Source organism: Cuculus canorus, chromosome 6 (assembly GCF_017976375.1).
Source record: "Cuculus canorus isolate bCucCan1 chromosome 6, bCucCan1.pri, whole genome shotgun sequence".
In the NCBI taxonomy this organism is placed as follows: domain Eukaryota; kingdom Metazoa; phylum Chordata; class Aves; order Cuculiformes; family Cuculidae; genus Cuculus; species Cuculus canorus.
In genome coordinates this window covers 20,961,535-20,985,198 of record NC_071406.1, presented here as the reverse complement: position 1 = coordinate 20,985,198, position 23,664 = coordinate 20,961,535, and the positions used below count along the sequence as shown (strand labels likewise).

Sequence of the window (23,664 nt, the reverse complement as noted above, 5' to 3'; positions counted from 1 at the left end):
TGCCTCACTTGTAACAATTATGTCACTCACAACTCAGTGTTTGATAAGGGGAAGTCTCAGTAGTGTACGTTAATGTACAGCAAAGGGTACTGTTTTGATTCTCTAAGCGTGCCTTATGTCATGTTATTAAATTAATAATAATAGGGATATATTAAAAGGCGTTATGCTAGATATCAAGAGGAAAGTTTTCTAGGGATTAGAATTTAAATGAAAGCTGACAAGCTGCCATAGAATTTGTAAGAAGCAAAATCAGACCCATAATGTCCATTAATGTAATACAGCTACAATAAGGAGAAAATGGACTTACTTAAAGTCATTTACCAATAATTAGGTTTTAGTGAACAGAAGAGTAATGCAAAGCTACTCAAAGTAAGTAAAATGACTTTATTCTCAAGACTTGTAATTTTATTTTACAATGTGCATGCCAGAACTATGGGGCTGTTTAAAGCTTTTACGACATGTACCTCTAAGGTACCATTCTTCAGCCCCAGCACAAATTACAGTAAATTTTAGATGTGTAGGTCAGTGTGTGATGGTGAATGAATTTCTTTTTTATCCTCAGATAATCCTCATCCCCTTCAAAACTTGCCTTATTGATGGTTACATATCAAGACAGTTTTATTACTGTCTCCCAGTCATGTCGATAGTTGAAGCAATTCACCACCACTGTGCTTATGCGCCTTTCAAATTAAACAATGTTACATTAATTTCCATGCAGAACAAGAAAGGTGACAGATTTTATTTTCCAGTTTCACAAATGATTCTAGAATCCTAGTGTAAAATTTTGCCTTTATGCTCTCTGTGGAAGAATAACCTTCCAAAAGAAAGCAGAATTTAACAAAATCTTGCACCTCGAGAGTTCTGTTATGATTCTGGAACATAATTAACAAACCAATTTTGGACATCCAGAAATCAAATTATAAACCAGAGCCATATTTGCAAAACATAAAAATTGTAGGGAAATTCTCTGGAGCTTGGATAGAGGTAGAATCAAATCTTGAATTCTCATTTTAAAGGAATACTTGCTCAATATGCATTCAAAAATCAAAATATTTTTCTGCCCTTGTTAAAGACCATAGCAACAACAACCCACAAACTGAAGGCCTCTGATGTGAGCATTGGTATTTCTCAAAAAAAGGTTGTTGTTATCTGGCAGAGACTCAAATATACTAAGCCAAGGCTCCAAACAATTTCTGCTTATTTTCTGTATTGAAATGATAAAAACCCTAATTTTGGATGGAGATCCTGTTGCATCTCAAGAAGCAGCTAATCCTTATTCACTGTTCTCCTATGTAATAGGAGAAAGGTTGGTGATGCTTTAAAGAGGCATCTACTTGATTCTTTTATCTTCAAATTCTATTGTAATTGCATTGTATTATTACAAATACTGTATTGTAACTGCACAGGAAAAAACAAAAAAAACCAACTGGTCTTGAGGTCTTCATCTGTATTGCTGATACTGTTCCGAAAATAGTTTTCTAACGCGCACGTATGGTTGGAGAATGACTGACAAATACAGCCCAAACCAACCTGAGGCCCTTCTGCAATGGAAGAAAACAGGCTGTTGTCTTGGAAAGGCAGAGGTCAGTTCTGCAACACTGGGAGAGCAGGGCTCGGTACGTGAGGAGAGAGCGAAGGTCGGTGTGTGTCAGGACAACGGAAAGGAGGATGATTGGTATGGATTCCTGTTCTCCCTTTCTCTGTACCGAGACTGCCTGCCCTGTTTCCGAGAACCTCTCCTTGCTTCCCCCCAGGCAGGCTGGATCTCACCCTGCAGCTGTTAGCACGTCAGGCTTAGTTACTATAGCCGTTAGCATGAGCCCCTGAACTTTAATCAACTTTCAGCTGTAACAGAAGACAACTAAATGTCAGATAAAATGCATTCCTATGGACTCCATTATGAGTGCCCAGGCTGCCCCTGTGGGGTGCAGAGGTGGAGGGACCACAGAACACAGTGAGAAGGTCCCAGGAAGCAGGGCTTTCTGCTCCTGCCAGCAATCACAAGAGGAGAGGGAGGTAGGGACAGTACCTGTGGGCCACCAGCACCAGTAACTCTGGCTCTTCCTTGTTGAAAGGACACAGGGGCCCAGAATGTCAGCAGAGGATGGTTGTGCAAGTAGGGAGCAAGTGTTCAAAGCCAGCATTCATTTCACACAGCACACACAAAGACAACAGGCTTTTAAGTGAGCAGCTGACTGCTTTGTGCTGACAGTTAGCCCTGACCCTGAGGATTTTCTACACTGTGAAAGTTCGCAGATCTGTTCATCCTGTCATTGAAATACTCTCAAGTGTTAGCTATGTATTTAGTTTCTAAAGAAATTAGAAATTTTGGTGGTATTTAGCTTCAGTACTCTATTTGTAATAAAATCTGACTCCTCCTAGCAACATAATCTTTTTCCTAAGAAATGGAAATGAAAAGAAAAATGGGCTTGGGCTTGAAAATGTCTCTTCCTTCTCTCTTCATAGAATCATAGAATCACCAGGTTGGAAAGGACCCACTGGATCATCGAGTCCTATTCCTAACAATCCCTAAACCATTGCCCCTCAGCACCTAATCCACCCGTCCTTTAAACACCTCCGTGGAAGATGACTCCACCCTCTCCCTGGGCAGCCTCTGCCAGTGCCCAGTGACCCTTTCCATTAAATTTTTTTTCCTGATGTCCAGCCTGAACCTCCCCTGGTGGAGCTTGAGGCCATTCCCCCTTATCCTGTCCCCTGTCACTTGGGAGAAGAGGCCAGCTCCCTAGAAGTACCACAATGAAGAGGCAGACCTTAGTTTAATTGTTTTGGTTTCATCCCTCTCACTTGTATTTGGTTAGTGTCTTGCTGGTTGTTGTTACCAAGGATTTTACCTGCTCCTGCCACAAATGTAAATTAGTTATCTTCTTCTGTATTAGGCTTCGAATGCTTTATAGAGATATTACCTGAAGAGATGCATGAAATCTGGTACTGGCATAAAGTTCTTGCCAGGGACATCTTCAGTGATAGCACTGTGTTTTCTATATTGCATATTTTCAGAGGATTTTGTATAGTGCTTCTTCCTGCACAGCCATTTCTACAAAAAAATAACTTTTTATAACTTGGTACCAAAAATAACTATGATTTCAAAGAAGGATAAAGGCTCAGTGATTCATTCATTTCTCAATTCTGCATATCAGTTTGTGGCATGCCTTGAAGTTGGAGCAGCTGGATTACCTTTTGCCAGTACGCATGAAGACACACACTGTTCTGTCCACCCACAAATCCATAAAAGCATATGAGTTTCATAGTATGGAGTGGTTAAAATTCAACTGCTTTTTTATATCCTTTGAAAAGAGACAAGATTCAACTTTTAATTTTGCTTTTTGTTACCTGATTTTCCTATACTTTATGTTGTAACTTCACAGAAAAACTGCAAAATAGCTAGTCCTGGACAGAAGACAGACATGGAAAGAAAAAAAACCCCAAAGCATTTCTACCATGAGCATGAACCTGAATTAGTTTACCTAGTCTTAATCAGGCAGAATGCAATCCTTTAGTCCTTGTGACTTTCACAGAGGTTTTACCTGTGGCAAACAACCTGCTTTTCAATGTTTGGGTATTTGTTTTGAAACATCTGTTCTACCTAAATAGTAGTCCAGATGTGCCATGTTAGCATAAAATTACATTTCATAGTGAAGCAAAATAAATTGCTGGAAGAACTCCGATTCTTTTTGAAAGCCAGCCATTTACTGAAGTGTATGATTCCACAGTTCTCTGAAAATATGAAAATGATCGTCTTAAACACACCTTGCAACTTTCAGAGGCAAAAGTTAATTGAAACATTAGTTTTAAACTACCAGGCAATGTGACTTGCTGCAAAAATCCTCGAGACATCTGTAGATCCAGCTGATACATTCACATACTGTTGTTGGGTGCTGAGTGGAGATTCTAGCTTGAATCCCAAAGCCAGTGGCCTATCAACAACGCTAGTTATTTCAGATAAAGATCGAGCTATACATCTTCCAGTTTTGAGGCGAGATGAGGACTTAGCTCAGCTTTCTTTGCTAATAATCTATGATAAGGACTGTGTATGTTTGTGGTCCTGGAAAGAATATTGAATTAGTCCTAAAGGCTGACACTCAGTTCTGCCTTGAGGAAGACAACGCTAGGTTTACTCCAGTGGCTTATTTAGTGATGTCACTGAAAGTTTTGTTTAAAAGCATTTTTTTAATAAAAAATTGAAATTATTTTTCAATTTGTGAATTCATATTCACAAATGGGAATCACTATATAGAAAAGAGAGATATCTACATGCAAATACTTTGTTATTTTGTACCTGCTTCTTTCTTATTTTAGTCCACTAGCACTATTGCAGTTGCAAAAAGAATTTACGCCAGCCTGGTTAATTCCTCTTTCTGTAGTCAAAGGTATCAGGTAGTTGTAGGATGAACAATTTATATATTTTGTGGCATCTTATTTAATTTACATGGTTATTTAGGCATATCAGCATGTGAAAAAGCTGCCTTCTCCTAGAATAGTTTCTTAGGAGGGAACAGTGTTGCATAAATTGTCAGCAGTTGAGGCAGCCATGGGTGAAATGGCCTTTCTTATTAAATGTCACAAGATTTAATGTCACAGTATAATTGGGATGGAAGGATAATTGAACTAAGCTCAAGATGTCTTTTTCTGCTAACACATTATTAATCTACACCCATGTTAAAATATGTCTTATAAAGGCCCTGTTCACTTGAAAATTGTTGGCTCATACAAGAAACCGGAACTTTTTTATCGCAGAGCACATGAACAACAATTTTGGATTTCCTTCACTGAGAATTTAACTTGTAAGTAAAACACCTACATATATAGCACCAAAAGATGACAACACAGGTAGTAACAGAACTGATTTCTATTTGAAATCCCAGTATTTAGTCCTTATTTGAGAATTTTAAGTAATTTGACTTGATACAACAATTAATTTAATTTATTAATTTCATATAGAGTAGTTAGTGAAATACAACTAACCAAGTCACTGAAGGTGTCTTAGTAAAAGAGCAGTGTAGGACACTAAATACATTGTTGTATTTTGAAATTTCAGATTCTTTCTACTATCTTTCAAGAAAAATACAATAGCAGTAGAGAAGCTTTTTGCAGTCATCATTACATTTCTGATGGTTTCTTTTTGAAATGTAAAAGCATTTTTTTTTCTCGCAAGAGCTATGTGCTTATGTCATTTTTGGTAAGGGGATGATTCACATGAGAAAGGTGACCAATAGTCTGAATTAATGTTCCAAAGGTATCTGTTTTGAACTTATATTTTTCGTTAGGGTTTATTCCAAATATTTTTACCTGGTTTTCCAGCTGGATGATGTAAATGAGTAAATGAGACAAAATACACAAAATACACTGTAAGCATCCAGCTTCAACATGACATTTCCTGGGGAAGCATTCTATCTTTCATCACACAGATTGTCTACCAGCTTTTGTTAGTGAGAATCAATGAGAAAGAAAAGTTGAAAAATTTCCCCATAGCTCTTTGTTACTATTTCTTATTGGAAAAAACTGTTGCAAAACAGTTAAAGCACATTTCTCCTGTTCTCAGCTTACTTATTTTCAAATGGGAAACAGTTACTGTATTTGTCATCCCTTAAAGCGATGATGTCTTTTCACTCAGGAAGCATTCTTACCTAAGAATGATTTTCCAACACAAATGCTACAATTTCTATACTAAAAAGTCAGAAATGTTCCTTACCAGAAATATTTTCAAATGAAATGAACCTCTCTAAACAAAACAACAAAAGCTGCTTGCACCGAAACTTTAAATGAGTGCTACTTTTCTGTGACTCAGAGGGTTACAAAGTCTGCGTGATTTGGGGCCCTGAGTTGTGATAATTTTCTTCATCAGTGAGGAGAGAGGGGAAGGCATGGAAGGGAAGTGTTCTAGAAAATGAAGTCTTACTGTTTAAGAGTACTGACTCTAAACATAAAATAAGAGAAAGGTATGCAAGCAATATGTGCTCTGTCTTCTTTCCACTGAAAGAAACAAAATAAACAAAGGGTGCTTAGACTAATTAATCAAATAATAGTGGAAATTTTTAAAATTTGGTGCAAATTCCCTGTTTCCAGATCTTTATGCTCACTTAACCATTTCTTCATCAATTGTGTTTTGTATATTTTATCACATTACCTTAACTGATATTCAGTCTCTGTTTACAAAATGTCTTGGTTGTGCAGAATGGCTGAAATAAAATGTAGAGAACTTCAGAATACTGCCCTTTCTAAAGTAGCTGCTGTAGAAAACTATGAAAAAAAAAAAAAGGTCTGTCTGTCAGTATTTGCAAGAGAGGTTTAGTATGAAGAAATTTTTCTTTCAAAGTAAAAATCAGTATTAAAATTAAAGCACTTCTTTTCTAATTCTTGCTTCCAAGAGGAAGTAATCAAGGACAACCAGCCAGTTTGACAGTACTTAATTCTACACTTTTTTTATATAGCATCAGTTCAAATGTGTTCAGGCTCCCAAGGAAGTGGGAGGCCAGGCAGAACAGATAATTAGGAGAATTGTATAACAAAAAGCTCTGTGTTATTCTATGTAACTGCAGTGCAGCCTCCTCTTTCATCAGTGGAATAAGCTCAGCTCAGTTGTTTATAGGCTGACAGAATTGAATGCAGCCAACCTTACTCTTAATTGACTAATTTAAAGGTGGTGATTCTGAGACATGCACATTCAAGAGGAATTTGGTCTTTCTTGTTGACCTGCCAGACAGTAGCCCAAAGTTTACACATACTTTCTCTAGGATGCCTTGTTCTACTAAAACTAGATGGGGGGAAAATCTCAGATAGCAGAGTAATGAAAATTTATGTAGTTCTGTCTAAGATATTGCATAGCTGAAACTCAGAACTGTAACTGTCTACAGAAGAACTATTTGGCAAACTCAGATGTTTCCAGGGACTGATAAACTACTAAGCAGTTCTGATATTTGCAACCTAGCATTCAAAAAAAAAAGGAAAAACAGCTCCTTTGTTACAGCTGGCTAAAAAGTTCCTTAAAATATTTCAGAAATTGTCTATTTCTCTCAAACATATTCCTCTTCTTAATTGAAATAAAACAACGTCCTTGGATTTTTCTTTTTCCTTCCACATTTGAGGGTTGCTGTTTAATTGCTTCATTTATAAGGAAAATAAGTTCTGGGACAGCTTGTCTTCTTGTGAATTCAAGAGGAAAAGCCCTCATCAAAGTCAAATCCAAATGAATTATAGACAAGGGGTTTTTTTGTGCGTTTTTTCTTTTAACCTCAGAACAATATAAATATTTAATACAAATTGTTTGTACTGAAAAACAGGAGAAAGAGATCAAGGTGCATTTGCCCTATAGGAAAGAAAAAGACAGCAAAATATTTCAGCAGCAGCTCTTCTATGAAATAAGGGAGGTGAAGTGAGAGTTGCTCTCTGAATTAAATTAATGCTAATTAATCTCCCTTATCTAGCTTTTTATTCTGCTAGGGTGTTATCATTACTGATAGTCATACAAATCATTACAATAAAGCCTAGTCTCTAGTAGAAACAATTTGTTACTGATATAGGCATAACAGGTAACCTTACCAAAGCAGACAAAAAACTCTTCTTTCTTCTTGAAAGTTGCACTAGTTCTGTATCTGAAGAAGCATAATTTTATTTTTTGATCGTACGCTGACATAACTGCAGTTACCTGCAGTATCACAAAGGCTCTAAGTGGCCATAATCAGCTTCTGAAATTTAAAGTACCTCTTAGAGCTCATTCTCTAAGTTACTTTGGGAACCAGATAAGAAAAGGGAAAATAAGATAACATAAAAGACTTATTAAAAGAGGATTTCTGTCTTGTAAGAATTGATCCCAATTTTTCTCAGAACACTGCATTTGCTCAGAAGAAAAACAAACTGAAAAATTTCTAGATCTCTTGGAATAACCTGTTATGAGTTCAAACAAGGGATCCTATGCATCTGATTTCTGTTCAGTGAAAATTCATAAAATTCATAAAGCTCCAGGAAAATACTTCTGGTTTATGAAAATGGATCTTCTCAAGAAAACCTTTTCACTGGAATATTTGCAAACAGTTCTATTTATCATGTTTTCCAATATATCTGGGCATAATTTACACCATGCACATAGGGATCAGCATATTTCTAGTAAAAGTAGACAAAACATATTTGTTCTGTTCAGTATACACATTTAAATACTAGCTATCTAATGAAGTCTGGGCAAAGGATTACAATGCACTCCTTGACTTTCCAGGATGAATGAATTCAAGCGTTACGTTCCTAGCACTAAGAGTGATCCAAGGCTGGTTTGCTGTATCTTGCCAAGACTGTTAGTTTCAGGCAAATGTAAGCAAAATTCAGATAGAATGAGTAATTTCTTGAAGTACTGAATCATTTAGTTATAGTGGTATGTACAGCCTCTTGCAGGAGTAAATAAACAGTCTTTCAATAACAGAAAAGGACATATTCATCAGTGTTAGGTTCAAATAAATAGTTCTGGCCATTGATGCAATCAGTGAACATCAAATCAAGTGCCACCTGGAATAAAAGTCAGGCCTGCCACTCCGTGTCCCGTGTGCCAAGGAACTGCTTTGAGTAGTTTTCAGGAAAACTTTTAAGTATGTGTGTGTTTTGAGTCCACGTTCTCCTAGGCTATAACCAGAAAATTTAATTTCACTCCTCAGGAGACTGAACTGCAAGTGCACAAAATAATTAACCATTAGCAAATGATGTATGTTATAGTGCTGGAGAGGAAACTGCAGAAAGCATAGAACAATTATCTCCTGCTACTAAAGCTCAGAGGAGCTTTTGCCTGCTTATTAAACACAAGTTATAGAAGGTAAGAAGGACGAGTTACGGGAGGCAAATGCCTGAAATCCATGCACCTAATAAGTATAACAATGATGTGAATATAGAAGCTCTGATGTAGACCTCTTAGGAAACTTCTTAGTATAATTACATGGTCTTTCCTGCTGTGAAATTATAACAAATACTGATGAGCCTTCTATTGAAAGCCAGTTCTCCAGCCAGAGTGAAACTCTTCTTTGAGTTCTTTTTTTGTGTGTAAGGCAGGAGTAGAAGAACTTGATTTTTTAACAAAGACAGTGCAGACTACCACAATCCTGCTACTTATGAAGTTCAGGAACGAAGACACAAAACGCAAGAGTAAATAACACAGCAGTAAAATCTTAAGGTTTTTGTTTCCTCTACTAATCAGATTAAAGTCTCCAGCACAACAGCCATAACATACACTTATAATTAGTAAACAAGCAGAAACTCCCACAAAATCTAAAGAGCTATGGATCTTAGAGTAAAGTTAAAGATTATCCTCCTCTACAGTGTTAAATATAGTCTTCCTGAGCATAGTACAGCATGTTGGGGGGATATATTCCCGATTAACTTCGTAATAATACAAGTAGGTTTCTGGACAGAGACACTAGAATACACAACATTCCCTGAAATGATGGAGTAGCTAATGCTTTAGTGAGAGCTTTGCCAGCAGAAATTTTGGCTGAGTTTAGAAAACATACTGATACAACCTCAATATCATTCTAACAAAAGTCTGTGGCCTATTCCTCCTTTCCACTTATAGCTTATGTTCTCTTTGGCTTTGTTGTTCTTGATACTTATAGGTGCTACTCAAAAAAAAAAAAAAGGCTTTAAATTTTTGCATGCATGTTCTGATGAGTTTTATGCTATTGAAAGTATGCATATTTTAATTATCTGATGAGTCAAGGCACGGTAAAACTGTTGGGTACTTGAGAACTAGAAAGGCATGCAGAAACTAGAATCTACATCCAAAAAAGGACAGCTAATGAGCGTCTGACATTCCCTGTTCTGCCCAGATGTACTGGCTTTCCCATTTCCCTAGAGTTTTTTCTTAGAGGAAATTTCTAGTTCCCCTAGGTATTGTGTAAAATACTACATTTGGAAAACAATAATTGAATTACCAATGTGGATTTCGCAGCACACTTCTCTTAAAAAAAACTTGTACCAAAAACTTCTGAACTAATTAAGAAAGTGTTCCTGTGCATCATCATTCAGAAGATCTAAGTCTTTGAAAGGGCTCTTTTTCAGCATTTGATTCTCAATGAGAAAAAAATGGCAACAAAAAGTAACTTGGGTAGATGAAGTGCTCAGGGATATGGTCTAGTGGTGGACAGGTATATTTGGAGTTGATGATCTTAAAGGTCTTTTCCAACCAAGTGATTCTACGATTTTTAACCGCAAATGATTGCAGTGAATGTAACTGAAATGATCCCACACATAACTGTGACACTAAACTCCAGTAAAACTGTTACTGCAGAGTGACTAAAAGAAGCATAAAATTAGAGGAAGTATCACTTAATGAAATCATCTGGATTTCTATCTACCAGCCAGAAGACTATGTGGTGTGTGTGCATGGAAATATGCATGTGTGTGCTGGGAGACGGTGGTCATATGATCTAGCACTGGGATGGCTTAGGGAGGTGGTGTACATCCCAAAACATTCCTTGAGCATGGGTTCATATCCATCCTTTTGATGTGGGATGGGTAGAAGGATAGGAGACCTGGAGGTAGGATGGTATGCAACCACATGGCCTGCTTAGCTGTCCTTATTGATTAAGCTTATCTAGCAGCACTACTAATTATTGATGACTCTATAAATGAGAAGTAACATGCCTTTCATTTATGTGAGACAGTTATGAGGGAGGAAAGGTTCCCTCTGGTCCTTTCTTGGGTACCAGTCCTAAATGACACGCTGCCACGGCACCAAAGCAGAGCAGATTTTGCATGTCCACTGCATTTGTCTTTCTATGCAGGGGACCACGAGGATGTAAGAAGCGGCAGTACTCTCAGGATTGTGGACATTGTGAATGAATCACTTCCTTCAGAAAGGAATACGCTGCCTCTTGCTGACTGTAGAGCATAAATTTTACAGTCCATATTAAAGAAAAGGACTGTAACAAAAGGTTATTCATGTGCTCTTCTGGGGGGGCGCTTTGCTGCTTTTTTGGGGGGGCTTTCCCTTTGGTTTTCACTAAAAATTGACTGAGTTAAGAAACAAGGTTGTATAACCTAAAACAAACAGAATGTAAGCTTTCTCCCATGGGAGGAACTTACTTCAAAGTTGATGTATCTGTTCTTGGAGCTGTCTCTTGCTATACATTTTTTGAGGTTCATCATTCAGAAGTGACTGAATTTAATGAGGCTTATAAGTACTCCACACACTCAAAATGGTAATACTGTGCTGAAAAAAATGAGGATGCAGCCACTTTTTAGGATCTTAACTTACATTTAACTGACCTCAAGATTTTTGGTTGGAGAATCTTAGCAATACCCAGTCGTCTCAGAGGCTGACTAATCACTGCTTTTGCTGACATCAAGTAACATTACCTTTACATAGATATAGAAAAATAAGCCTATTCTTGACTTTATGATTTATTGCTCAGTTTTCGTCTATTGTAGCTGAACTGAATTAAAAACAGATCGCAAGTGAAAAGGTTCCTCTTCCAGGGAAGGCTGAATATCATTGTGGTTTTAAGACAGTGAGGAGTATAATGTACAACTGCTGTAACAAACTACTGAGAATGTTACAGTAGGAATGAAAAATTGGGATTTGGGGGAAACAAATAAAAATTCAGTGTTTATGTATTCAGAAAATAAAGAAGATAAATCATTATTTTTCTCTTGCAGAAGAAAATCTTCAGTCATAGAATAAGTAACCCCCAAGTGATAAATTCAGTTCTAGATATGGAACATATATTGTGTGACTCTTTTTGTTGGTATTATCAAACCTGAGAGTTGCTGAGAAGTGAAAATGAAAGATTAGAATTTGATCTACAGGTGTTGCAATTCCTGAATTTGTGTTCTATGATAGAAAGACTAAGGGTTTATTAAATTAGATCAAACAACAGAACTGAATTGCATTTTTGAACTATTGTCCCTTTGTATCAGATTCCTGTCATAGATACTATATACTTTGTTCTCTTTAATCATGATGTTTTAAATCATAATTTATTGAATGACATTTTTTTATGGTTTATTTTCCAAATAAACATTGGGAATTGAAAAGGAATTATAAGAAAAACAATTGTTCTAAAATAATACCTCACCTAGACTTAGCCAAAATTTACCCTGGGAATAGCAAAGCTAGTTATTTCCTGTATTTAGTCCCATCTAACGCTGCACTTCGTTTCGCCATGGCCTACGCAGCATCTGCCATAGTAGAAGAAATATTAATTAGGGCCATTAAGTGCTAATATACATTAAAAACCTAAGTAGTATCATGAAACTGTAAAAAAAAATACTTCTGAACAGGTAGCCTGAAGGCCAGTATTAAAATACATCAAAAAAGATTACATACCTCTGTATAATTACCTGCGCTTCCTCATAAAGATTTTTTCTAATCAAACAAACACGTACATCTTTTCAGGGTCCCCTGTCACCAGCAGTAACTTTCTGCTTTTGCATACTTGCACAAACTAATTAAATAGTAATAAGAAAGGTCTTGCTCCTGTTCTCTTCAGAGTTTGGTATTGATTTGGAAACGACCACTACTGGATGGAAAATTATTATATTAAATAGAACGCACAAAAGTTTGCAGTTTTGAAGTGGAATTCCTTTATAACTCTCACAGTCACTTATATTGTTGACTTTCTCTTTAAATTCAATTCTTTGCTAAAATAAATCAGTGCTTCATGGGACAGATTCTCATCCTACGGTGTTTTATACTAGGATAATTTCATTGTCTGGAAGAATTACAAGATTGAATTACTAGAATTTTCTTTATTTGGGAGATTCATCAGATAATTTGTAAAACTAAAATTAAATTAGAAAAATAATCAAACTTATCAGCAAATATTAAGAGCATGTTGAAACAAAAGACAAAGCAGAACAAACATTTATTTAAGTATTCTCATAGAAATTGTATTCTCTGCATCAAAAACTGAAGTCAAGGGGAGCCCTAGGGGAAAACACTTATGCAAGTGAAATCAGTATGCGCCTTGCTAACTAAGAAATTGAATTTATAAAGCTCTTTCTCCACATTGTTCCCTTCTCCACTTTGTTGAACTTTATTAGATTATCTGGGACCCAGATCCTGACAATAGAGATCTCAGTATTAGAAATGCACTAACTTCCTGGGGGCCAGAATTTTTAATAATATACTTATATTTTCAAGATTTATCTTACAGGCATGTTAAACCTTGGAACCTGCTGATTTCTCAGTTAAGAAACTTAAAAACTGCTTTCCATCAACTTTATCATACTGTATCTTACACAACCCTTTCTCTCTCCCCTGTGTGCTCCTCCTTGATTCCTTCTCCTTTCCTGTTGTTTTTACTTTTTTCATTTTTTATCTTCTGACTGCAGGAAGTTATTTACTGGAGAAAGAGCCAAAGGTGAGGATGCTTCTCAGTGCCTCTCCAAAATCAGTATATTTCCCTTTATTGAAGAATGCCCTCCTCTCTTCCTACAGTTCTGGAAATGATCAGATGAGACAGTTACAGCTTTATAAGCACAGCACAGCCAACTATAGGCAGGAGACTTACAACTGGGTGGCTGTGCCACATGTCACACCAGCTGGTGCTTGACACTGAGGAACTTAAACTTTTTTTGCATCTCTTAACCGTAGCATCTTGCCTATCAAATGCTGGGATGAAACCCATGTAACTCACACTTAAAACTATCTTTACTGATAAAGACCAAAACTCTCTACACTTTTAAAGAAATGGTAACATGCAATTGACTATTTTTAATATGACTACTATAAAAATTGTAATTCTCCAGATAAACATACACGTAATTAGAGTGATTACAATAAAACATCACTGCTATTATAAAACTATAACTGTTAGTCAGTATACTATAAAATTAAAAATCTAATTGAAAGTGCTGGTTTAGCGTAATTTCCACAAGCCATCATTCTGTAATATTGTGAAATGAATGGGGGTTTTGTGGAGCTATTAATTGGTACTGACAAGCAATAAACACCGGAATGAAACTCTAATTATCAGCACCCATTAATCACATTTGCTGTCATCTGTGATGTCAAAATAATTTTCAATAACATTCTAAACTGCAAAAAAGAATTTATACCTCTGATGTTTTAATGCACTTCATAGAAATCAGATGGTCCTTAGTTGGGGTAAACAAGGTACTATAAAAGGTTTTTTTCATTCTTGGTACAATGTTCAGGCTTGTATTTTCCAGTGTAAAGAAAAGCTCTCATGCTTTATTCCATTTTGATGGGGACTTAGATACCTTGTAGGTTTATTTCTACGCAGTTAAGTACAATTTATAACGTAATCTGTTGCTAGCATGATGTTATTTCAGCCATACAACTTTAAAAATAAGAAATTACAGACATCATCTGAACATCTATTTGACTAGTCTGTTCCAGGAAAACACTTAATGTTGCTTTCAGGATGCAGGTTTGAGCAGGAGATGAAGTGCTCTTGGAGATGAAGGTGTAAATAAGGATGGCAGAACCTTCATTGTGGTACTTGAGCATTCAAATAAGATGAATTTGCTCAGAACATGTCGTCCTATGCTTTTAATTTTGTTCATTTATCAGATTCTGCTGTTTGCTTCAAACAATTTTCTTTTTTTTTTTTTTTTTTTTGAACCTATATAATATATGTGATGCAGGTACATCTTTGGGAACAAAAGGATAGGAAACTGTTTAGTACTTTACTAGTGACTGGATTGGCCCGGACAACTGTGCAGTGTAGGCACTGCAGCTAAAAAACACGCTTGTAATATGGGATCTGCTTACTATATCTCTGAAAACTGCTAATATTAGAAATAACATTGTAGCACCATTGAGGGCATCTTGCGTCCTTACTCTGAAATGATATCTAGGTTTCTTCTGGACTGCAGCAAATACAGATCATGTTGGGTAATCAGGATATGAGATTTTGCCAGTTATTTATCTTGAGAGTCTGTCATCTTTTGAAGGCATAGAAAGACTTAGATTTAAAATAGTGTGGAAGCACCAGTCTATAATCTGCTGTGAATGACTTCATTTATAAGAAGCAGTGCAAACCTAAATATTTTGTTTAGTGTATTGTTGTTGTTCACTTATGGTTTCATCCACTCTTCATAATCCATCAAAGATACAAGTCCTCTTACAGGAATCAGCAGAGCAGGAGTAACATCTGTTCATAATCTATTGCAAATATCCATTAGAGGATCTTTTTGGAAGAATTATATGAGAATTGACAGTTGAATACATGTCAAAAAAATCCCTAACAGAGATACAGAAATTGTATTTAGCTAGGTCTTTGACACCTCCAAAGCACAGGGCAGTTGCTTGTTTTTCAAGTTTTCAAGTAGAGGTGTATTTATAATAAATTGAGTATATTAGTGCTTCTGGAAGTAAAGTCAGAGGTTGACCATATTGACAATTTCATTATTCCAGTTTATATATCCAGTGTTCCAAATTTTTAAATACTGCATTTTCACTAAAACCAAGGTGCGTAGCTGACAGTTTGGTTTTACTATGCACAGTGTAATACTTAAATAGGTCGTGTTGTTAAGATTCTGTCCACTCTGAAATTCTCCTGAGATACTGTCACCTTTGACCTCTTTGTTATTTAAAAACTGTGGTTAGATAGAAATACTTGTGATTTTCCTGCTAAGTGAAATTGAATGTTCTTCCTCTGAAGCATAGCAAATGTTTAGCCTACCTGCATTTTCCAAAAGCAACTGGAGACTTAAAAAGTGTACACAACTAATATAGTCAATATTACACTATAATAATGTCATGATCGATTACTCAAAAAAATTAACTGCCTAAGTGAACTAAACAGGCAGAAAAAACATTGGCTGTCATGAGAAAACTTCAGAACATGTTTCTTTCTTTGAGTTCAACCCGTAAACTCTTCAATTTATTATTTTCTTTGTTTTCCTGAGTTCTTCAATATAAAAGTTGAATAGTTTGTAAATCTATTCAAAAATAAAAGTAGTAATAATTACCATGTCATGCTAAGATTTTAGCTTGAAGAATTCATACTGACATTCCATTTCCAGTATTTAATTAAACATTTTTATCTTTTCAGAAGAAATTACTAAGTAGTTTTTAAAAAGTTATTTTTCCATTACCAATTTAAAACTGCTGCACTGGAAATCTATTATGAAATACTGCATTAATTTATGCTTGTTGTTAAGGTAACAGAGTTTATCAGAATAACAGAAATCAAAGTATTTAAAATATAGTGGTAAATTCTCTATTTATTAGGGTAAAGTAAACACTAATTCTGTCAAACCCTAGTTATTCTTCATTAGTTCAGAACTGAATACATTCTTAGAAGGAAAAAAATATACAAATATTGGTCCCTCTTGTAATAATATATAGCTTTCCTTTAAAGAAGATCACAATAGACAAATGTTTGCTAATTTAGCAAGTATGTTTACAGCATGGAGCCTTTAAACTTGAGCTGTCAGTTAACACATATTCAAGATTCCTGCCAACTTAAAAGGGAAGAACCCCACTGACTAAAGTAGTGAGAACTGGCTTTTCCCCTTCTTCCCTCTTCTTCTCTCTCTCTGAATAATAAACCTCATTTATTATCAGTCATTTTTACATCAGCCTTTTTTATGTCTGGAACAGAAGATTACGTATGGAATAAGCATACTGAGCAGCATTCAGACTGAAATATGTGAAAACTTCATAGATTTTGATAATATAGTGGAAAATGTGTAATGAGTTGGTGTTAACATTAGCTGAGAAATGGAAATGGATGCAGTAATTTGCACAGCAACTGCAGTTCAGTCCCTTCTGCCATCATTGGGCTGCCAGTATTCACAAGTATAAATCAGTGCAGTGTCAAACTTTGAGAGTGGTAAATGTACTCAGTGGGTTTTGGTAGTAAGGGCAAGGAGGGCAAAGCTTACAGGTGCCATATGTCTGTGAACCTCTGTTCATTTTACTGTGAAGCTGTGTTACAACAATGAGTCACTTGGATGACTTATTTAAAAAAAGAAAAAGAAAAATATGAAGTTATCTTCCTAATAGCTGGTAAAAGCTATCAGGAAAGCAAAATATGTAACCCATAACAGGAAATATTGAGAGCTACTAGAATTTCTCTGATTTATTCCTGCTAAAGATCTGGCTAAAGGGAATGGTATTCTACTTTCTGGCTGCTCAAACCGAACACTCGAATAGCTGATAGCTTTGAAGATGTCATCTAAAGTACTGCGCAACTAGCATGAATAATTTTAAAATCCTCTGTTCCTGTAACAGATCTTGAAATGCCTCATCTAATGGACTTTGGTTTTTAGAGCCAACCTATTCCAAAAAGTAGCAAGCCTGTATATTTCCACTATTTGATATCACAAAATGTGTCAGTTAAAATTTAAGTAGTGCCTGAACAATAGGTCCTGAAGAATGATCTGTCCTTGGTTGGATTTTGCTTCAGAGTTAGACCACTAAAGGTGGCACTAGAGGTTGGGAGAGGCAAAGGTCAATTTACTGGCATGGGAAAAACTAAATTTGCAGGGAAACACTGCCACGTGAAATACAAATTGTTTATTTATTGCATCTACTTCCCTGAGATCTTGGCTAATTTTTGGCCACATTACTAACAACCTGCTTGTGAAATCTAATACATTGTAAAAGGAAAGCCTTTTAGTTTTGGAGATGTTTTCTCCTTTGTGTTTTCTTTGGCCCTGTGACCAGCTCGCTTACCCTGATAACGAATTGACAAAATTAATTTAGGATTCTTTTACTCTTAATTGCTTTCAGCAAATGCTCCCTCCCTCTTTTATTATCCTAATCATTCATTTGATGATTTTGTTATAGCTGTGCATATGGACTCTTATTTTTAGAGACTACTGATTTAATTTCTCCAGCCTACTCCATGTAAAACTGTATTATTTTATGTAAAATGGCATTATGGTAACCTGCGTAGCACTGCGCATAGCATTTGCTGACTTTTAAGTCAACCTGCTTTGAGGTTGTCTGTAGGCTTTTACATATGGTGGCTGGCAATTTCTTCCTCTTTAAATATTCCTGATAGGAGTTTATTACTTTTCAGTAGCTGGAGAGCAGTACAGCACACATTAGACTCTCATATTTAGTTCCATCTCCATTTCAGTCACAGACCTTATTGCCATAATTAAGAACTATGCAATTTGTGCTTATTATTCTATATACCTCGAGTGTGTTCTGTTCTCCCTTCACTTTTGGTGCACTCCCCAAGGTAATACAAAATAATAACACGCCATATGGCAAACGGAATCAGCTGTAACACTATACAATGTCTTTTATCACATAGCTTTTACAATATGACATTCCCAAGCTTGTAACTGATAAAGAGTTTTTCTAGCTAGAGTTTCTCTAGCTGGATTTTTGTGGCTTCTCCTATTAGAGGCATCCTTGTTGGCACTCTGAGCCCGGTTTCAGTGTAGACGTGGCAGCTGTCATTTTCCAAGAACCAACAGCATTCAAAGGAATAGTCAGAATGTCTCAATCTGTGGTGGTCTTACCAAATGGCAAAAAGTTAGCATGAACACAACATTGCGCTATTATGAATCGTGCAACACATAATTGATATGACGTAACAGTAATAATGAGTTTTATGTAGTTTGGGAGGCTTGGCTAGGATTTTATTTTTGTTTGTTTATAATTTCTGTAGAACTTCTGGGAATTCATAGAGTGTGTTATTTCAAGAATGAATTTCCACCGGTTTGGAGTCAGTCATCTGAAACATGCTGTCTGGAAGCATCAGATGTTACTCTATGCAATAACATAGGCATAATATAGGCATTTTGTAGAAGGGTTAAAGCACTTCCTCTACAAGGCCAGACTCTACAGAAACTTCTGTTTTGTGGATGTACTAAATGGATGCAATGAGGTGATGATGTTACTCAGGAATGTGAAACCCTGTAAGTATTTCTTAACAGTTGGCACCTGTTGGTAAACCAGCATCTTACATTAGTTTTAGCTTTTGAGAGTGGAAGGGAGAAGTAAAGATTAAGCAAAGAGATAGGGAAATGACTGATAAGTAATGTTGAATTATGAGTATTTCTTTTCATCTTATGCTTCTGGCAAAAATATCATTTCAATCTATTCTAAAAGAAAGTATATCTAAGAAGTTAGGAGAACGTTTCTGTCTCAAATAACTGCATCATGCAACATGTAGTTAGCTAGCTTCCCAGCTTATTTTAGGCGGTTTCACTGGTCACACTTTGTCCCTACAAGTGGCACAGCAACTTTTCTTCAAAGAAGGGAAGCACAGGAGAAAAGGATGAATTGGTGCTCACAGTTTCTCCAGCTTTTCTCCTTGGTAAATACACTTTTACTCCTCTTTACTCAGCCATAGGAAACAGAAGTGTATTCAGACTTTAAATGAACATTCCATCTGTCACTGGTGTTAAGAAGGGAAAGGTAGGTCATAACACATGTTGCTTTTCTGCAGTGTGCATGCAATGGCCCAAGAGATGAGTTCTAGGAGAGAATATGAGGTTTGAAAACTTGTTGAGAAAGAGTAGTAACACCAATATTGCAATTCTCTTTCACTCTTTTGTAAAAATATTGCTTGGTTGGTTTTCTGTAGGAAATAGTAACAATTTATTGAAATAAAATAAAATTAAATACAGAAAATTAATTCTACTAAAAGCAATGTCAAATATCAGTATAGTAAATATTTTCTCTGAGTGTACTGGCAGTTGTCCTCAAAAAGGAACTTCACTGAGTGAGTGGGTGTAAGTGGGATACATGTGTGTGTGTACAGCTGTCCATAGACACATATAGCAGTAATTCTCAGGAGTTCTGGGAAGGACAAGATATAGATAAACTGTTTGATATGATTCTTTGCACAATTTACATTTTATACAGAATCACCTGAATTCCTTACCTGATTTTTTAGAAACTGCTCTGTCTTTTCATGCTTAATTTTTTATTCTTGCTTAACTGCATCACACGTACTGCTGCTCTCCACTGTTTGCTTGCCTCCGTGTTGCATATAAAACCAATGTGGACCGTATGTTGATGAACCTGCATTGACAAATAACCATGAATTACATATGAGTAAATGAAAAACTTTATTACCCTTCTTTCTGTCTTCCATGAACACATAGATAGAATGAGAGACATGGAGTCAAGTTCTGATGTAATAAGTTTGCACATGTGAATACTGCCATATTTTTATATTGCTAACCACTTAAATCCACACACAAAATCTATTTATATATTTGTGGGTTTTTTTCTGCATGGAGGGGAGTGCAAGGGGAGTGGAGAAGTGGCAATACAAGCACATAGAAATAACATAGGTGTCTTATATTATGTCTACAAAATATGTGGGCTTATGAGAAACAGAAACTATTAGTGCTTGACAAGTTGTCCTTTGGAAGCCCAACCAACACCTTCAGAATGACCAGTCATATTTAGATTTGGAACAGACTAGATTAGTTGCACCATTTATCTGTTTTCTTTTAGGCCTGATCTTGTAGATTACAAAAGGATGCCTCTATGGGACACTTCTGCAGGGTTCAGTGATTTTCACAGAATTCTAATCAGAATTTTGCAAGAATTATCCTTATAATGTACATGGAAAATTCCTAAATTGCAATTCAAAGAAGATTACTCTGTTTCTTTTTCCATTTTATCAATCTTTGTTGGTGAAGTTTTGTTGGTTTTCTTTTTTCCAGTACAAATTTTCTGGCTTTTCCCCAATTACTAACAATCCCTTCTCCATTTCTTGTGCTTCTTTTCCCCACATTTGCTTTTGAACAATGATGCCTTTAGGCAAGAGTTTGTAAATTAAAATTGCATTGTCTTGTTTTATGAACTTAGCTATTCCCTACATTCTCATTTCTAATCCTCTGACTTAATTAAGTACAAGATAGTCATAAACACCTGTGTCGGGAATTTGATCATGACTATTGGAAATGTCATATTTTTGTCATTCAAGCAGGTATGAAAGGTAACTAAAATTTCGGAACATATAGTGGTGCCAAGGAATTTTAACTGAATTAAACTGTAGACGCTTTTCTAAAAATAAAACCGTAACTTTAAAATAATTTCTACATTCACAAGGAACTTATTTTCTTGAAGGACAACAGCATTATTTGTTTGCCCTTTTCCAGCAGCATTCATGTCAGAATGAAGACAAAAAGCACAGAAATACTTAAACAGCTTCCTTTAAATAACAAAAAACTGGTTGTACACTTCAGTGCATGGAGTCCTGGGGTCTTCACACTCAAGGACTACATAAGCCTCTGCAAAAGCCTTTCTGCCACCGAGCTTGGACTGTCTGCCCTCGGTGTCTCAGAGACACAAATACAGTACAGTGGGCTGAGCCCTGCATCAAAGATTAACTTAGCCTAAAAAGAGCAGAATTTGGCTCCACGTTTTGCTTTGTATCACTGCCACAAGGCTTTACACAGAATAAACAAAGTCATCAAAATTCACTTATGACAAGTAACAGTTCGCTTGTGCACCATCTATTGCAAGGTTCTGTGATTAGTCACCTCTTTAACATGTAATATGTGTTTCTTTAAAATATGTCACAGTTTATTAAGATGTCCAGCTTTTCACAGGGAAGATATTAAATGGAAAGCATTCTTATTTGGCTGGAAACTCATGCTGCACACCAAATACCATATTTTCTGTGATTAGTTAGCAGGAACCATCTGTCATGTCCCCACCCCCATAGTGCTGAGGAAGGCAGAGGCTGAAGGTGAGGAGGATATTTACTTCTGACAACAAAACCAGCTGTTGTTATTTTACCTGTAAGGCAAACATGTTGGAAAAGGTGACTATCTATTGTGATTCTAGTGCAGTGGGACCAACTATCACTGTTAGTGACAGCAAAGCTCTTAAAATACAGAGGAAAACTGCTATATGGCTTATGTCAGGAGTGCATGTACAAAACCAGTTCCAGCTGGGAGCTGGAACCAAGAAGCAGAAACTTCAGGATAAAAAAGTATCAAGATGAGTTCAAGTAAAAATCTCCCTCTCCTCCTGCTTTCCTTTTGGTAGAAAATTATATTGGAAAACAGAACTATTTTTCTCTAATGATAACACAAGATTCTGAAATTAAGCACAGCAGGTAGAAACATCCGGCACAGATTTAAAAAGATATTGCATATTCATATGCTGAAATGTTTTCCAGTGCTGACAGCTAATGGTTCCAAGTGGAAAAGGTACTTGTTCTGCTGTTGTTCATTCTCTGCCAATTTTTCTTCTTAAAACTCTGGCAGCATATTTTGGGGGCTGTGTACTCTAATCTCTGTTATTCTTACCATCATCCATCAGACTAAGAAAGATATTTACAGAGCCAAATAATTTTGACTTTCAGTAGAATTGCAGCAAATGGGTGTATTTTTTAAATTTCTGACAAAGGGAAAAATCTGTATTTCTTCACTCAGAACACTTTATTCCCTCGTTACCTTCTTTTATATTGTACAGAGCACTGTGCTGTGCTGTGAATGCACCTAGAGCATATTTCAGAAACAAAATATAAACATTGGCAGTAAAGGGCACTTCATGCAAATGTGTTTCCTGAGTGATGGCTCTTCCTCCCTGATGATTCTGGGAAGACATAATTATTTGGGAAAATAAGTGGAGTACCCTGCCCTTCAGCTCTTTTTTGTAGAGCATCTACATCCCCTTGCAAATGGGATTAAGATAAAATAAAAGGTTCACTGGGGTGGGAGCTTCTTTTAAACTATGTTTGATATATCGCTGTACAAAACAGTAGAGATACAGCAGAGCTATTAAAGACACACTTCTAGGAAGAGAAAACAGACCATCATGCCTAACTCTATATTGCACTCATTTTCCTTTTACAGCCCACCTGTCACTCCTGGTATCCTTGTCTAGAAAAGAATTTACAGTAAGTCTCTGCTTCAATCAGTTTCTATGGTAACTTGGTTCTGTTTTAAAACCTTTATGTAAAAACAGCTTGGTTAAAATGATAATGAGCTGGAGCGTTTGCCCATACCTGAACACACCTTTCTCATTGCTCAAAAATAATCAGATAGGGGAGTCACTCCATCTGCTTTAGTTCCTTTAGCTTCTACAAAGCTGTCTCACTAACAAAGTCAGATCACTTTCTCTGCCATCTGGAAATCTCATTTTTCAGAGATGTATAGGGCTCAGGGTATTGACTATTGTTTACTCATCACATGCTATGGAGTAAAACCCTTTAGGGTCCAGAATCTTGAGTTCACTGGGGAAGGATCCTGCTGTGTGCACAGTAGCCACAGTGGGGCTGAAAGCTCCAAGGGCCGCTGCATCTTTTGAGAAACCAACCAGAAGAGGCAAACCGTCACCCTTCCAGAAAATGCTCTTCAGAAAAAAAACTCCCTTCAGTCCAGCTCAAAAAAATGAAAGGTTTAATTGATTCTAAGAACCTTATGATACTGTCTCATCACTGTGGATACATACATTATATCTGACCTTTATAGCTATCCCTTGCCCCAGTTTCAAGCTCATCTCTTGCACTCATAACGTCCGATTCTCTGATGCAGTTTAACTTTGACAGACTTTTTCATACTTCTGATTACTTCTTTACACTGTCTCAAATCTCCTCTAGGAAAAAAAAATCAATATTCTTTTTTATATAACTTAAACACTTCAATGATAACACCATTTCAGTTACAGGGCAATCTTAAAAGAACTTCTAATGTAAATCTGATAGACTTCTTCAGCAATTATTCTGAAGCTTGCTCCATTTCATAAAAGATGACACCTTACCTGCG

At 36.3% G+C, this 23,664-nt stretch overlaps 1 protein-coding gene across 5 annotated transcripts in view; it reads right to left on the bottom strand.

The window, feature by feature from the left end:
- The window catches only part of B3GALT1 (beta-1,3-galactosyltransferase 1), a 205,381-nt gene that overhangs the window by 99,766 nt on the left and 81,951 nt on the right, over window positions 1–23,664 (bottom strand). For all 5 annotated transcript variants that reach the window (XR_008450339.1, XM_054069571.1, XM_054069572.1 and 2 more), the window contains exon 3: window positions 19,815–19,954. The gene's annotated coding sequence lies outside the window, so the exon portion shown is untranslated. The remainder of the gene's footprint in view (window positions 1–19,814; window positions 19,955–23,664) is intronic.